Source organism: Diadema setosum, chromosome 16 (genome assembly GCF_964275005.1).
Source record: "Diadema setosum chromosome 16, eeDiaSeto1, whole genome shotgun sequence".
In the NCBI taxonomy this organism is placed as follows: domain Eukaryota; kingdom Metazoa; phylum Echinodermata; class Echinoidea; order Diadematoida; family Diadematidae; genus Diadema; species Diadema setosum.
In genome coordinates, this window is record NC_092700.1 from 6,260,287 (window position 1) to 6,277,639 (window position 17,353).

At 39.7% G+C, this 17,353-nt stretch overlaps 1 pseudogene; it reads right to left on the reverse strand.

Moving 5' to 3' along the window:
• Positions 1–6,812: 6,812 nt before the first annotated feature.
• Positions 6,813–8,989, reverse strand: LOC140240230 (uncharacterized; annotated as a pseudogene).
• Positions 8,990–17,353: the final 8,364 nt, after the last annotated feature.

Sequence of the window (17,353 nt, forward strand, 5' to 3'; positions counted from 1 at the left end):
TGGTGGGGCTATCGTGAAATACTAGTAGGCCCCACCGCTGTGCGCGTGCACCGTACCCGTGCGTTTATAGCAAGCAAGGGTAGGTCCTCCTAGGGTTTAGGGTTAGGTAGGGTTGTATTTATGGTTAAATTGGCCGTTAAATAGTCGAGGGCCATATTATGAAGTCATTTTCTCCGCATTCACGAGTATTCACTGTGGAAGGCAGCCCCACCGCCGTGCTTACCTACCGAGATGAACGCCACACGGTGGGGCTGAAACAGGCGAGTCGCCGTAGTATTACAAGGTACTATTCGTACAGACACGCAGTGGTGGGGCCTATTTCACGAGTTTGCCGAAAATAATGGACATCCAAGCGTACCACAGTTGTAATCTGTATTATTGGCAGTATTAAATCCGATACAGTTCATTAAATATTCTTTTGTCTAAAGGCTTAGCCAATGACAATAGTGCAGCGCAGCACCTGCTATGCGCTCGCTAGCTCGCTCCCCCGCCAGCGCTAGCCAGTGCAGCTGCCGGCCGGCTGTCGCTGCGCTGCGCTGCGCTAGCATAGCCTTGCCAGCTCGCTGGCTACGGCTAGGCTGCCGGTCGTGAACGACTCCGTTAGACGTCATCACAATTTAGAAGTGATAGTGCGCCGCATGCGGTGAAAGTATAGCAAGTTTTCCAAAACCGAGGAAATTGCATCCATTATGTTAACAAATATAGAACAAAATTCAGAACAGTAAAAAACCCCGCACAACCATAGAATTACTTAGAATTTAACATTTAATATTATTACATCATTGAGAAAAAAATGTCCAAACCATTTTATTAGGTCTTTAACAAGCGCTCATTCTCTGGCGTGCGCACAAATAGGACAATAGGGAGCTTTAGATTTTGACGCGCGGACGTTTGAGCCGACGCTTGCGCTGGACGTTATCCTCTCCCCGCGTCGTGTGGAAAAGTAGCTTTAGATTACGCTGGGACGCAACCAAAGAGATTTTCCCCCGTGACTGCTAGAGTGCGGAGTCTTCATACGCCATGTACTATTGTTTTGTGAGGCTTATGAGCGCAAGGGGAGCATTGGATGACAACGAGGCGGTACAACGGTAGGCTCACCCCTCGTGCTAACACGCTAGCAAACGAGCAACCGAGGAGCAGCCAAAATCAAGTGCGTACTCGCGTAAAAGTTCAGAAGTTCGCGTAATACGCGCTGTAGAAATGTATACATAGTACGCAAAGTCCGCCATTGTTAAGTGAGCTATGGCGGCCCCCATGAAATCACTGACTCCATTGTAGAGTCCGCCCTCTAGTGGTGGGGAGGAGAAAAATCTCTTTGGACGCGCCGCAACGTATAAAAAAACAAAATCGCGCCCCCATATGATCAGTGCATGAAGAAGCTCTCTACGTCGCAAACTGTGCGGACGTGAAAATAGCCCAGTACGCGTAGTGAAAAACTCAGGCGACGCAAGCTAAAAATAGATTGACTTTACGCGCGCTACTGCGCAAGCTCAGAGCATGTTTTTTTCCTTTGAACGTCCGCGCGTCTAAAATCTAAAGCTCAGTCAGACCGCAACGTCCTGAAAAGCCTTCGCATTTATCGTACGCGTATGCATGGACCTCGCGGACATGAATACGTAATGAGCTGGGAGACCACATTTTTAGAGTGTCTGTAAATCTAAACGACATTATCAATCTTCATGATTTATATATCGATAAAAAGCTGAAGAGTTGTACTTTGATGAAATTCGACCACTTGAGAGGTTATGACATATAAAATATACTGAACAAGGAAATTATAAAACACAAAATTTGCATATTTTTCATTCTTCTTAATGGGTACACTAGACCGATGAAATTAAGGTGGACCAAAATGGAAGAGGTATAAAATGAAAGAGGAAATATCATTCTATGAAAACATAATGACTTTGTGTGGACTGATCCTATGAACGGGTCAGGTTGGCGAATAAATCATTGCGTTGTACAGTTAATTTTTGACGAGATTTCAGTTTGCCGCGAATACGCGTTTCTGATTGGTTAATTCCCTCTGAGTGGAGAGTTGAACGCACCTCGCGGAATGACAGTAAACGTGTACTCTACATAACAGTAATACACTGTGTGTAGATGACAGTGTAGGACCCTATATGGTGTGTGTGTGTGTGCGCGCGCACAATGTGTGTATACGCGCTCAGGTTCAGGCAACTGCAGCTGGTGTAAGATCTCCACGTAAACAACAAGAACAACACTCCACTCTGATCGACAGCTCAACTTTGGCTTGAACTTTTTTTGCCGGCACAGCTAGATAAGAGTAGAGTGCATTAATAAATAGCATACAAATCAATAATAAAAGATCTAGCACTGTGTTTGCACACATGAGTTCTTTGGGGCTCTCTTTTTGGTATTAGAATAATTATTCCTTATTAATCCACTGTATACATCGCTGAGTAATTTATCTAATGATAGCCTGGGAGCGCATGTATCTCAACTTGCCACACTATGATTTTTACTCGACGAGACTTTCAATTTTTATTGTTTTCTAAGCGAGGGACCAATTCAGTTCTTAGTGTGCTATTATAACAGGTATATCTAAAACGTTGACTATCATTCATGTGGTGATTCAACCTATGAACGGGTCGGGTTGGCAATAAATAGAAAGCCTTGTTCTAATTTGTCTCAGGGTCGTTTGGAAAATATCGATATAATGCAGAGATATGAATAATGGTATCATAAGCTCATTTTGTATAATGTAAGCATTAAAAGGTGTGATTTATTTCAAATATTCACACACCATGTCAATTAGTCACGGATAGTAGATCTTCATGTCGCCAATAAGTGAATCTCGTAGACCATGCACTTTGTCTCTGAATTATCTCGCAAAATCTCGGGTGCTGAGAAGGACATGCGCAAAAACCTGCGCGTACGATAAATTTTTGATTTGAGCTCATTAACAGCAGCGTTGCGGTCTGACTGAAGCTCCCTAATGGCATGCGCAGGTAAAGAGAGCCAGAGATGAAATAAAGTTACAACAGAAGCTTGATCATTATGCCTTCTTACCGGATTTGACGTATAGTTGGTGCGGTAGGGGATTCGCAGAGCTATCTCAGATTGAGTCTTTTTATTTGAAATTTTGTTTAAAAAATAAGAAGATATCTGGCGTTCATAAGAGGAACCCAAATTTTATGGTTTGTGGGGAACTTGACGCTTCTAAATTAAGTTGAGCCCTTGCAATGCCATGTTATTATTATTATTATTATTGTTGTTGTTGTTGTCACTATCTTCATAAGATATCTCTTGGAGATCAATATCACGTCAAGTTCCATCATGGAACCTTATACTTCTAATACTTTTCTCAGGATTCGCGCCATCCCCAGCAATGAATATTTTTGAAACACCCAAAGGTACTGATAATGAATTCTTATTGGTGAAGATAGTGAAATCATGTGAAAAACTGTTTGATATTTTGAAAGTTATTTTTGAAATGAATAGTGCTTAACAAACTGCCGACGGTGCCGGTAACCTTTCTGTTCATGTGTTTGTGTTTTCATCTATGTGCATAATTATGCTACGCGTATGTACTTGCAATGTTGCTGTTACCAAATTTTGTATTGTGGAATGAGTTTACATTTTGTCAAACTGCTATTTTTGCCTTTCTATAATAATAATAATAGTGAGACTCTTATAAAGCGCTCATTTCTACCTAAAAAAGGCGCTATAGAACAGATTACATATTGTGTCACGTTACAACAGTATCACAGATAATAATAAGACAATAAACCAACAAACAATACTGTACATAAATTGTTTTTAGTTTTTGTATATCTTTTTTACTTTGAACTCGCATACCACAATATTGAGTTAATGAATTATCTCACTATCTAAAATAAGTTAAAGCGAAAGTTACAACGGAGTTAAAACACCTTCCACTCTGTTTTATCTCAGAAGCATAAATTTGCACGTGGCATGACTTACAACAGAAGATAAAACAGTTTTCAGAATACCGTGTAATCCAATGGGTGTTCAGGTTTGCGCCCACTGTTACGCGCGTGCGCATACCCTAAGACAATGGTATATAATGCGCAGGCAAAGAGTGCGCAAGATAAAACACAAGTTACAACGGAAGTTACAACAGAGATAAAGCGGTGTTCAGAATACCGATTTGTTACAACAGACTTACAACAGAGAAAAAACAGTCTCAGAATACCACCCCTGATTACGAATTACGAACCGTGGCCCAAAATTAACATGCTCGCAGTCGCACTCTGTGGATTCACTCTAGACTGTAGTCCTACACCAAAGAGGTTCTATGATTGTCCTACACCCTTTTTTGATGTGGTGTTACCATGTACGTACAAACGTGCATGCATGCCGTGGTCAGTCGCGCACACTGTGGGCCTGTAGTACGTTAACGCGTTTCGTTCGCACACAGTTCAGCTCAGCTAGTTAGCAGTACGTACAGTATGTTAGCTCCAGTTGCTGCGCTATATTATACGATACGCTGCTAGCGACGAGCCTGGGTCAGGGTGTGTCATGCACATATCTATGGCGTCTTCTGATGAACACAAGGAAAATTCACCCTCTATCTTTGTTATCATCATGCAACTACATGTGCATCATCATCAGTCAAGTCGGCAGTAATACTCCGAGCAAACTGGTTCTAGAGCCGTGTCCTGAGAGCTAACGACGTAGGACCTGACGTCCTTTCTGACTGGCCGGGTTCTTTGACTTTAGTAGGCCCTACATCGGTCTACACGTATGATTAGACTACATAACGTTAGACAGAAGAAAGAGATTCTACCAAGTATAGCCACTAGAAGTCAACGACTTTACGAGTATTTTCAACTGGTATACCTACTGTACCATGGATCCCTCGTCCAACAGAAGGAAGGTGAGCTCTTTGGATCTTGTTTCTGTAGCTCAAACTCTAGATAACAATACTAGAGCTGGTCCGAGACACAAGTTAGACTAAACAACGTATTGTACTGTAGTGTCTGTACGCATACTATTTATTAGAGCATATAGGGAAACTATACACAGCCCAATCGCTGTATGTTCGGGCTAAGCATAGCCTAGAGCTAGGTAGGGCTAGGGTAACTAGAGTTCTATTGATACCCAGGCTGTGTACAGAACTACCACAGCCCAGTCGCTGTCAGTGTCTGGTCGGTCTAAGCATAGGGTAGAGTAACTGCGACCAGCCCCAACACGCAGTCAGTGTGTAACTGTGTACACGGAGCGTCCCGGAGAGTAGAGTTCTAACGCGACGGTTACCTACAACATGGACCTACCCGCCTAAACGCTACTAATTCAGTTAGGCCTAGGACTGGGTGTCGAGTATTAACATAGTATGACCAAGCGTTGTGGGACCGGACGCGTACATGGAGTCACTTTGAAGGGGAAATCCAACGATTTAGCCGGCTAATTCTCACGCCGTTTTCAGAGTATGTTTTCTAGTATATGAGGAGTCTATATGAAGTCTTTGAGGTAAAGGGTGCATATCTAGGCCCTATGTAAAATAGGTTACAAGTTTTCATGCGCGAACTCAAGTGTCCGGAAACCCAACCCCCCATCATACTGACTGTTAGTACGTAGGGGCAATATTTGCAATGCGTGATTTTTATTTTTTGGACAAAAGTACAGCTTGCTTGTACTCATTTTAAAGCTCATGCAATTATCTATTCACTATTGAAGGAGAGATTTTACGGTTTACAGTTGAACTAACGTGTATGCAAATTAGCGAATAATCAAATAGGCGAATATTTCGATTTTTCCACCAGAAATTTACTAGGCCTATATCACATTTTATAATAGTATCTTCATTACTGAACATATTTTCATCATTTTACATCAATAAAAACGATTCTTTTTACATATCCATATATTTTTGACATGAACTGTTAGCCTCATTTTTAACTTTTGGGTGGTATTATGCTTCATGATTTATCAATATGCAAATTAGATGCACAATTACATCTAATGACACTGGGAATAACGCGAAACCTAACAATAACAGGCTGATGTGAAAAATAGATGACTTCTATCTCGCCTGTGCAAACAAACAAAGTTGTTTGATGATCAGTATCTTCTTTCATCAATAAAAATGCAAACTTTGATATAGGCCTATGCAAATGGCGTATTCATGAATGCATGTAATATCAATAATTATTATGTTTACTCTCCAGCCACATATGTGAACTACATGTATGCCAACATTTATCCATTCATCCAACAACATAATGCATTTCTTCGAAAGTCCACAGGAACAACACTGATTCTTGTTTTCCGACGAAAGAAAAAAACAACAACAACAACCGTATAGACTATTAGTCTACAGATGTATGCCTTTGAACAAATTCTCTCATTTGCTATTATGAGAGAATGACTGGTTCCAAACAACTAACTTGCTAGTCACTGTAAAGTGAACATGGATCATTGGATGCTCGGCCCCTGAAATGCTCATCTACTGCTCTTTTGTACTTGAAGCGGAACTGAATGAGATAAAGAAGAACAAGGGTAAATGATACAAATTGCATGAGCATCTTGTTTAGACTTTTATTTTGTATTGTTACGATTTTTGCAACTTGATATGGTTCACAAGATGTTACAATATTATTTGAAAGTAAATGGTATACATCCTCCACTGGCACTCAATGCCAGAAAATCTTTGTCATATGATATATATATTTACAATATTTAAATAATGTGTGTGTGTGTGTGTGTGCAATGTTATTTTAGATGAGTATAAATATGCATCGTTTTTACCTTTAGCAGATTAAATTGAGGTCACCTTGACGGTAATCTTCCAGCAACTTATACGAGCAGATGGCTTCATCGCCATCTTAGCGGATGTTGTACCACTCAGGGTAGCCAGGTACCTGCTGGCTAAGGACTTTGCCGTGGCACTCTTCCTCAGCAAATCTATGCCATACCTATGAAAAAAAAAAGGGGGGGTTGAGATTGATGATGATTTTCATTTGCATTTTAAATTCCATCAAGAAATTGTGGCATTCTGGAAAGTAAAGAAAATACATAAGATATAAAGAAATATGAAATCATGAAATAGCAACCGTTGTCAGTAAAAAATAATATTAAAAAAATCATGTAAAATAATACATAATTGGTGAACACAAAATATTTCATGTAAAATAATGAGGATGATGACGATCCAGAGCATTTGTATAGCGCCATATATTTGTTGTTGAATCATTCAAAGGCGCAGACTCCTCCAAGAGAGTGGCAGTTGAATGTCTGGTGAAAATGGGAGTCTTGAGTGAGGCTTTGAAGTGATCCACTTTGTCAATTTCACCGAGAAAAGATGGGAGGGAGTTTCATAGGCAAGGAGCATTAGAGGAAAATGCACAGTCTCTATATCCCTTGAGATGTGTAGTGGGCATCTCGAGAGTAAGGCCAGATGAATGAAGGCCAGGGTGAGGCTGCTGCCGCTCGATTAGGGAAGACAGGTATCCTGGGGCCAGACCATTAAAAGTGAGCAGTAGGATCTTGAAATCAATTCTGTATAATAAATCATAAAATCATCATGTAATCATAGTAATCATAAAATGAATTTATAATAAAATGTAAAACACAAAGAAATTAAAAACATTTCTGGCCAACCAAATATAAATTTCAAGGCTTACCTCAGATCACACAAAGAAAACTATCGGAACGAAAATTTGCCGCACTTTGATGGATCCAAAATAAAAGTGAAAACCACAAAGCCCATTTGAAAATGAGAAACAAAAATTATGACTAATAAGAATTGAAATATTATATTATGTGTATACAACTTTAAAATTGAAAAATAAGTTATTCCAGTACTTTCTCTGCTTTCAGTACTTCAAATATTTGTTTGATACACAAGAAATAATCACATTCTCATCGACAAAGGTATATTTTTTATTTGTCGAGTTTGGAATATAAAACATATGAATACTCTCATGATAGCTATTTGCCAAGCTGATATAGTGTTTTATTTAGCTAAGAAATTATGAAAATGGTACAGAAAATAAAAAGTATTTTTATATACATGTACAATTCACAAAGTCCAACTGATCATCCATTTCTTTTCTTGTCCAGATAGTACCATCTTCCCTTCCATGAAACTGGTAGGATCCTTACTGTCTTTGTCAACGAGATCGAGGACTTGAGTGTAGATGTCTGGCAAATCCAATATATGGATCCCTTTATCCTCTAGCTTCTTCCAGAGAGTGGTAGTAATGTACTTACTCACCAGACCTAATGCTCTACAACCTGACAAGTAGAGGGGTTCTTTCAGATCTGCTTCAATGCTTCTGAGAAGCTTGTTTGATGCTCCACTCTCAAGGAAAGACTTCATTTTCTCTTGTAGGAAATACACATATGCTGCGTTGAAGAACAAGATATTGAAGCGATTTCCTCGAAAGGGTATACTAGCGGCAAAGTTCTCAAGTTATGGTTGTGAAGGAAGTCTTTACAGTAGACCTTAAACTGACCGTGGCAGCCTGATTTCTCATCGGCCCCTCTCGCAAATGCTTTTGACGCAGTCCGTATCAATCGGAGCACACCATTCTTGTCAGTCTTGAATGAGAGTACTTGTAGTGCTGCCCCAGCACCCTTCCCTGCAAACATCTCCTCCTCTATTGTTCCAATGGTCTTTTCGCTGACTTCCGCATATTGTACCAAACCGTGTAGTCCACAGAAAAAGCTGGTCATGTCTTCTAGTGGTTTCGTTCTGCCTCTCTCAGCTCATCCCAATGTTCCAAGACCATGGGAAGCACTTCTTGCCTGTGTCTTTGAAGCAATTCGTGCCACTTCAACTCGGTGGCGGCACGGTCAGACATAGTGTTACGTATGTTGGTCAAGATCTTTTGACCTGCAGGAGTAGCATCGAATGCGGCTTCATCAAGATCTGACAGGACTTCGTTGAATGTGTCAATGGTGTCAGCTGCAGATTTGTTGCGATATCTCTTAAACCCAACACGTAGTAGCGCTTCTCACTATCTAAAATGTCATAACCACTTATATACTTTTTCCCCATATTTGCAGGTTTCGTCCGAGTACAGAGTCAGGTTCTCCTTAGAAGAAAGATCACGAGAAATCTGTTCTTGGTCAAGACACAGTCGCTGTAAATTCATATTCTCAATAGTTATCTTTGACGGCAGACGTGTACATTCCTTGCCTGCTATATGTTTGAAGATGCTTTCTATACATGGTGATACTCTAGAAACAGCCACATGGTTATCAAGCAACTGATATACACACCTAGTGAGGGCAGTGTTATAACAGTTTTTTTCCTTATCATAATGTTTCCACATTACCATCATCGTTTTCCTGTTCAGTTAGTTGTTTGTTGCACTCCTTGAGATTCACCATTTCTTCCTTAGCTTTCTTCAACTTCTTCCAGCTCTGCTATCCATTGATTGCATCTGTCGTGATCATCTCTTACTTGAGTTTCTTCCATCAACTTCTTTTTTTTTTTTCGTTGATACACTTCTCTATCCCTACATCGTTTCAGTTTCAAATTCACCTGCTTGTTTGTTTGTTTTTTTTTCCTCCAAATGAACTAACTGTGTCCTTGTCAATTCAAGTTCTTTTGCGTTTGCCTCAAATTCTGTTTTCAGTTCCTTTGCTGTCCGTTCAAAAGAACATGTTTCTGGCAAATTCCAGATGTACTTGGCCTTTGTATTGAAATATCTGCTTTTGGAAAGTGAAGTTGCTGGTGAAGGAACTCTCTGAATGGGGATCCATGGTTTTTGCTCGTAATCAGCTTTTTTTCTCTTCTCTTCCAACCTAATTAGGCACCTGCTTGACGAACTTTTAGATCCAGAGTATCCCGGATGCAGCTTACATAAAATTTCAGTGTGAAAATGACAAAAGTAAAAAAAAAAGAGAATAAAGGAAATATTTGAACAATGTGATGTGTATGTTTCTATTTCCATACAAAGAAATATACTAGTTTTATACAATTATGCGTTATTCGCAGAGAAGAACACTACAGTACAGGTTTGCATTTACTGGTAAGTGGGTTTACAAATTAATACCGACTTAGAACATAAGTCTCACCAAAATATTCTTGTGAGCAAAGAAACATACATGTATGTAAATACATGGAACATCTTTTTTTATCATTATTTTAGAGTTAACCACAATATTATTAATATTATTGATATTATTTTTGAATGACCATATTCTCTATTCCATTCCAAAGTGACATAAAACTACAGACAAAAGAATAATCATGTCTTTGGAGAAAAACAAACAATTCTATAAGATATAAGATAGATCCACCATGGAAAGAATGCTGAAAAAGAAAGAAAGTGAAAATACCAGCATAATTCATCCATAATTATTAAAAGGAAATCGGGAGCACAAATTCCTGAGAGGAAACTTCTGGGCATTCCTAGGGACTAGATAGAAAAACAATCTGCAAGAAAACAGTCAAAGGTGAAATGAAAAGTGAGAAGGCTGGGGTGGGGGGGGGGACGAGCTTGAAATATGTTATATTTGAACAAATTGTTTATTGATTTTCTACATCATGACTCCTAGAATTGGGAGGGGAGAGGGGGAATCTAAGGGCTACTAGAGGGCACATCTGGGCATTCCTGGGAGGCTAGAAATAGAAAGACGAAAACAATAGGCTGTAAAGAAACAGCTTGTTAAGGTACATACAAAGGGAGACAAAACATTTCAAGTACCCTCTGCCATCAGTCATACTCAAAGCAGTTATCATTTCTTCAAATTCTTGCCACAAACTGGAGGGGGGGGGGGAATTTGCAAGGATTGAAAAAAAAATGGATAGCACCATCCTCCCCTCCCCCCCCCCCCCAAAAAAAAAAAAGAAAAAAGAAAAAAAATGGTCATGATCTTCTTCATCATTCCTTGGCTAAAGCCACTTTATATTTCACTTTCAGTTAATCTAATGAACATTTTTTAACAAGAGTCTAATTTTTATTAGTATTTTTACTGAACTAGCTTATTCTATTTCATAAATTGTAAGTTAAACACTTAAAAATACACTTCACTTTCGGTTTCATGCGTGTTGAACAACATATTAATCAATGTGTGAGACTACTGGAAAAAAGACCAACTTCTGACCGAGAGAGGGCTCACTGCGTGACTTTGCAAAATCGAGCGCTTACCAATTGACACGCCGTGAGAGTTCACTCTCTCGCTGCTTACCGCTATACTTATTGGCCGAAAGTTTGGTATCATTCGACAGCATAGAATTTAGAGAACGCGAAAACCGCTGTCTTTGACTTGTCTTCCCCCTAACTTTTGAGTGAAATGCCGCTAAAGTGCACTCAAAATATCACCAGAATTATGCTTAAGTTTACGTCTAGAAAACGAAAAATTTATCGGGAAAAAATAGACATGTTAATGAAAACTTTGAGGAGGCTCTTACCTTCGTTACAAGCCATCCTGCTCCTGATGTGATGGAAAGATCTTGCGATGTTACGAGACCCGTACATATGCATGGGATGTTCAGGCTCGAATGCTTTAATCAAATTAGTTCATTAAAAAATATATCTCAGCACCATTTAAGTGAATCGGTGACTAATTAATATTCATAGGCTATATGCCATAACTTAGGGGAGCAGGGAATTCCATGGCTCACTTGAGTAGAGACCTTTCGAGAATCCAAAGTATTCAAGTATGAATACTGTTACAAAACAACAAAAATTATCAATCTATTAGAGTATTAACAAATTGTTAGTTATTTCTTGATGAATGCATTTATGAAAATAAAAATACAACTTTTGAACAATAAAATTGATAACATTTGTTCCTCTTTTCATGAAGTGACACATAACCATGCAACCCCAGGTTCAGATGAATATGGTGAACCATGGTAGTGTTCCAAATGGACATTATAGGAGGGGAAGGGGGTTGGAAGCCCCAAATCTCATTAATTCAAACGTCCAGCTGTCACATTGTGAAAAAGGGACAAATCAATGACATATATCCTAGGTTTGTACTTGATTTCCATCGGGAATATTTTTTCCCTCACAGGCTGCCTTTAACGACTCTCTGGCCTTGTAGGAATCCATGAAGATGAAAGTGACATCACTGAGAGTAGCATGGACCTGCCACAAAAAAGCATATATTCCAGTGTGAAATATTGTAACAAAACAAAGCAATTCTTAAACTTGTATGAAAATAATGTTGTCAAATTAAATGTATCTCTTGATGAACATGTGCTGTCAAGAATAAAACATGGTGAATCACTTTCTTAATCTTATGGTGGGATGAATACGGTATATAAATTCAAGATTGATACTAGGAGGTGGAGGGGTGTAAGCCCTAGATTTATTTATCTAGCCAGACTAGCCCTGTAAGGCAAATACACCCATAAGCCCAGCTATCACTTTGAGTTAAAAGGAAAATTAATTGAATATCCTACCCATTTTTCACCAGGAACCTTAGAACTCTTTCATTCATCTGTCTTTCTCGACCACATGGTGTTATGAACTCGCTGAGCTTATAGACTGGCTTCAAAGTGCCTATGAAGATGAAAGATACATTCTGTGAACTATTATGATGGTAGCTTGTCTTGTCAGGTCTTCCACTTCTTTTGTGACAGGTCTGCAGAGGGAGTCCTACAGCTTGTCTTTGACAGGGGAAAAGGTCTCAAATGGGGTCAGCAATCCATACCACTGGACTGGTCCATACATCACTTTAGTGGGATATATCCTGATCTGATACATTTTGTTGAAAGTCCTTGGCTAATATGTTGATGCATCCATTACATGAAGGAAAAGCCCAGCTGTCACTATGTAAAAACTAAGATGAAGATGAAATTTACAATCATATTTTGTTGAAAGTCCTTTGGTAGTATCTAGATGCATCCATCATTTGAAGTAATAAGCCCAGCTGTCACTTTGTAAAAAATAAGATGAAGATAAAATTCACAATAATAATTTGTCACAACTTGAATCAAATCTTGGTTTTTTTTTTTTTTTTTGCACAAACAAATGTCTTAAAGCTCAATGTTCAAACGTCTCTCCCTTAAATGATATTCAGACAGTCGTCCAGCCATTCCTTTTCAAGTGGGTATGCATATAGGACGTCATTATGCGGGGGATCAAATTGAACAGTGTAAAAGTCAAACTTTCCCACAAACTTTCTATCCTCCATGAACTCTTCGAGATCAGCAAAGGTACTATTTCTAACAACAACACCTTTGTAGAAGTGATGCCTTTTACCAAATCCTGTTTGAAATTTCAAACTGATCCTCTTGTTCGAATTTGAATCTCCAGGGAAGTTATGTCTTCTCTATTTAGTAAGTGATGCTCCAGTAAATGCATATTTTCTTTTCAGGTTAGCAAGTCTCTTTTCTCTCAGCGTGTTGTCATCAGCTTTTCTGCATGCAGCACTTGGTCCAGCCTCCTCTAGGTTGTCTCTTTCAAAATACCCTAGAATTTTCTGTAAGTTACTTTAAACATGTTGAAGTTCTTCAAGAGATAACGCGGTCTTTTCATGAGAAAAATGGCTCATGCTCAATCTTGCTGCTAAAATTAACGTTCTTATAGAACCTAATGTGAGACTTGAAAGCTTCTAGAATTTCTTTGTCTCTTACTTCTTTTGGAGACTCCTTGTGCTTTGCGGTAACAAGCTCGACAAGTTGTTTGATGTCTTCTTTTTTTCACATAGCTTGTATTCATTCACCTTTGCTGTAAACTTTCGTATGTCCTCCATTTTCTCTACTTCTCTTTTATTTTTCCTTCCAAGTCTCTTTAATAGTTTTTTTTTTTTTTTTTTTTTTTGCTTTCCTTTTCCGGATGTCTTCTCGTTTCTATCTGTACAGCGCAAGAACCTGTTTCGGCGAAATCACGGCTTTCTCAATTCCTTTTTTATTTTCACCAAAGGAGTCTAGGTATTAAATTGAGAGTCTTATTCTGCGACCACATGACGACTCCTTCAATTGTGACTGTGTTGGCATTTGGCATCTGTCGCTGTTTCATGTCTAGCTGGGAGAAAAGCCATTCTGGAGCAAGATTATGCTTTGGACATTGTTCTGTCTCCATTCGCACACACTGACATGCAGTGTGAAACTTTCCACCCGTCAGATGGTCTCTCACTTGTCTCTCCATGCAAAGGCCCAAGCTATGAGCTATGATGATAAGAGCTTGCCTTGTGAAATCCTCCACTTCCTCAGAGACAGGTCTGAAGAGGGGATCCCACAGCTTGTCCTCGACAGGGGAAAGTTCTCAAACAGGGTCAGCTGTCCATGCATCACCTCAGTAGGATCTACCATGATCTGCTGTATTTTGTCAAACGTTCTCTGGTAGTACGCTGAGGTATCCATGACATGAGTGGAGCTGTCAAGCATTTCCATAATGGGAGATGTCAGTTGCCTTTCAAGCAAACCCATTGCTCTCATTCCTACGATGATCACATCGTCTTCAATGTCCCACAGACAACATTTCATCAGGCGATGTCTCTCTGTCTCGGGGTAAGACTGAATGAGACTTTTCATACGTGGCAGGTGGTAATAGCATGCGGCAGTAGCATTCTCAAAGGGGATGTTAAACCTGTTTCCTCGGAACTCCTGCAGGCGTGATCGATCTTCATACACATCTTCAAGATGACCACTAAACTAAAAAAAAAAATGAAAAATTTCCACTTTGTGGGTCAGCATCAGGTCCAAAACAGGAGCATATGCTGCGGACGGCTAGCATTGTTGCTTATTCCTTGCCATGTTTACCACAGCAAATGTCTTTCTCTGCCCAGTTTACCACAGTCCGATTCAACAAGCTCCAACTCATAGAGAGCAGAAAGTGCATACTCTTGCAAATTCAATGCTAAATGTTTGCCACAATAGATATCGTTTATTGCTTTCAGGTGACCCTTTACTTCTTCATCAAGACTTTCCCATTGAGGTACTATTTTCGACAGGATGTCAGCTGTCCACTCTACAATTTTTTTTTCACAATGGTTTGTTCACTGCCGCTCTGTCTGTCATCACATTTTTTGTACACTGGCAAGCATCTTCAAAATCTCCTCTTGCTTAGGGAAGGGATATTCATTCTCACTGGCGTTCTACCGCGGGAGGACGTATGGAACGATCGAGGACGAATTTACGCGCATATAGGCGCATTTAACATGATGTGCGCGCTGGTGGAGAGTTCCAATTTTTGTCCCCGCCGAACGAGTTCGAGCAGGGGACTATGAAATGGGCTCCGTACGTGTGTGTGTGCGTCCGTCCGTCCGTCCGTGCCGTCCGTCCGTGTGTGCGTCCGTGTGTGATCAAAATGTTAAATTTGCTACTTCTCTGTCATTTATGAGCCAATTTTGATTCTGTTTGCTTTATATGATAGCACTACATGGGAGCTTTGAAACTTCTACACAGAATTTCAGTTGTGACCTTTGCCCTTGACCTTTGACCTTGACCTTTGACCTATATTGTACATTTTGCTACAAAATGCTACTCCTTCGCCATTTCTAACGCCGATTTCGATTCTGTTTGCTTTATGTGATGGCAATAGGTAAGGCAGGGCTTGACACTAACGGTGGCCCGGTGGCCCGGGGCCACCAAAATTGAAAGTCGGGCCACCAAATTTCCAAAAAGGGCAAATTTGGTGGCCCGCCTCGGGCCACCAATTTTTTTTTGAAAAGTACGTCAATTAATTCGTAACTTTTTGCGCCGGAAATTAGCAGTTATATTTCTTCAAAGGATAGATGAAAAAGGACTGAATGAGTGCCTGAGAGTGAGTGTTGCGAGTTTGTTGAAGTTTATTTATGGTTAGAGTTATGTCCAACTTCCAATTCTTACTATGACTGGATAAAACTTAGATATTTGACTCATTAAAAAAAAACAGGACTTTAAATGTTTTTTTATTGTTTTTTTTTCGGGGCCACCAGATCTTTCTCTCGGGCCACCAAAAATTTGAAATTGAGGATTTTGGTGGCCCCACGGGCCACCAAACAAAAAAGTTAGTGTCGAGCCCTGGGTAAGGGCTTCAAAACTTCTTCACAGAATTTTGACCTTTGACTTCTTTGACCTTTGACCTTGATTTTTGACCTGTATTGTACATTTTGCTACAAAATGCTACTCCTTCGCCATTTCTAACCCGATTTCGATTCCGTTTGCTTTATGTGATGGCACTAGGTGAGGGCTTTAACACTTCTACGCAGAATTTTGACCTTTGACTTCTTTGACCTTTGACCTTGATTTTTGACCTATATTGTACATTGGCTACAAAATGCTACTCCTTCACCATTTCTAACCCGATTTTGATTCTGTTTGCTTTATGTGATGGCAATAGGTAAGGCAGGGCTCGACACTAACGGTGGCCCGGTGGCCCAGGGCCACCAAAATTGAAAGTCGGGCCACCAAATTTCCAAAAAGGGCAAATTTGGTGGCCCGCCTCGGGCCACCAATTTTTTTTTTGAAAAGTACGTCAATTAATTCGTAACTTTTTGCGCCGGAAATTAGCAGTTATATTTCTTCAAAGGATAGATGAAAAGGACTGAATGAGTGCCTGAGAGTGAGTGTTGCGAGTTTGTTGAAGTTTATTTATGGTTAGAGTTATGTCCAACTTCCAATTCTTTCTATGACTGGATAAAACTTAGATATTTGACTCATTAAAAAAAAAACAGGACTTTAAATGTTTTTTTATTGTTTTTTTTTCGGGGCCACCAGATCTTTCTCTCGGGCCACCAAAAATTTGAAATTGAGGATTTTGGTGGCCCCACGGGCCACCAAACAAAAAAGTTAGTGTCGAGCCCTGGGTAAGGGCTTCAAACTTCTTCACAGAATTTTGACCTTTGACTTCTTTGACCTTTGACCTTGATTTTTGACCTGTATTGTACATTTTGCTACAAAATGCTACTCCTTCGCCATTTCTAACCCGATTTCGATTCCGTTTGCTTTATGTGATGGCACTAGGTGAGGGCTTCAACACTTCTACGCAGAATTTTGACCTTTGACTTCTTTGACCTTTGACCTTGATTTTTGACCTATATTGGACAATGGCTACAAAATGCTACTCCTTCACCATTTCTAACCCGATTTCGATTCCGTTTGCTTTATGTGATGGCAGCAGGTGAGGGCTTCAAAACTTCTACACAGAATTTTGACCTTTGATTTCTTTGACCTTTGACCTTGATTTGTGACCTGTATTGTACATTTTGCTACAAAATGCTACTTCCGGCGGGGACATATATTACGCACCGCGTAAATTCTACTTTTCCTTGTTTTATTTTGGGAAGACTTTCTGGCCCACAGGTTGAGAAGCATGAGTGTAAAGCATTGAAATTAATTGGATTATGCACATTATAAACTTTTTTAAAAAACATTTTCTCTATTCAAAATGAGGTTAAGGTCAATCATCTGTCAGTGATCAAGAAATTTTTCATAGCAGTATGAAGGGTCAGTTGCATGTGTTGGTGGTCAGTGTAT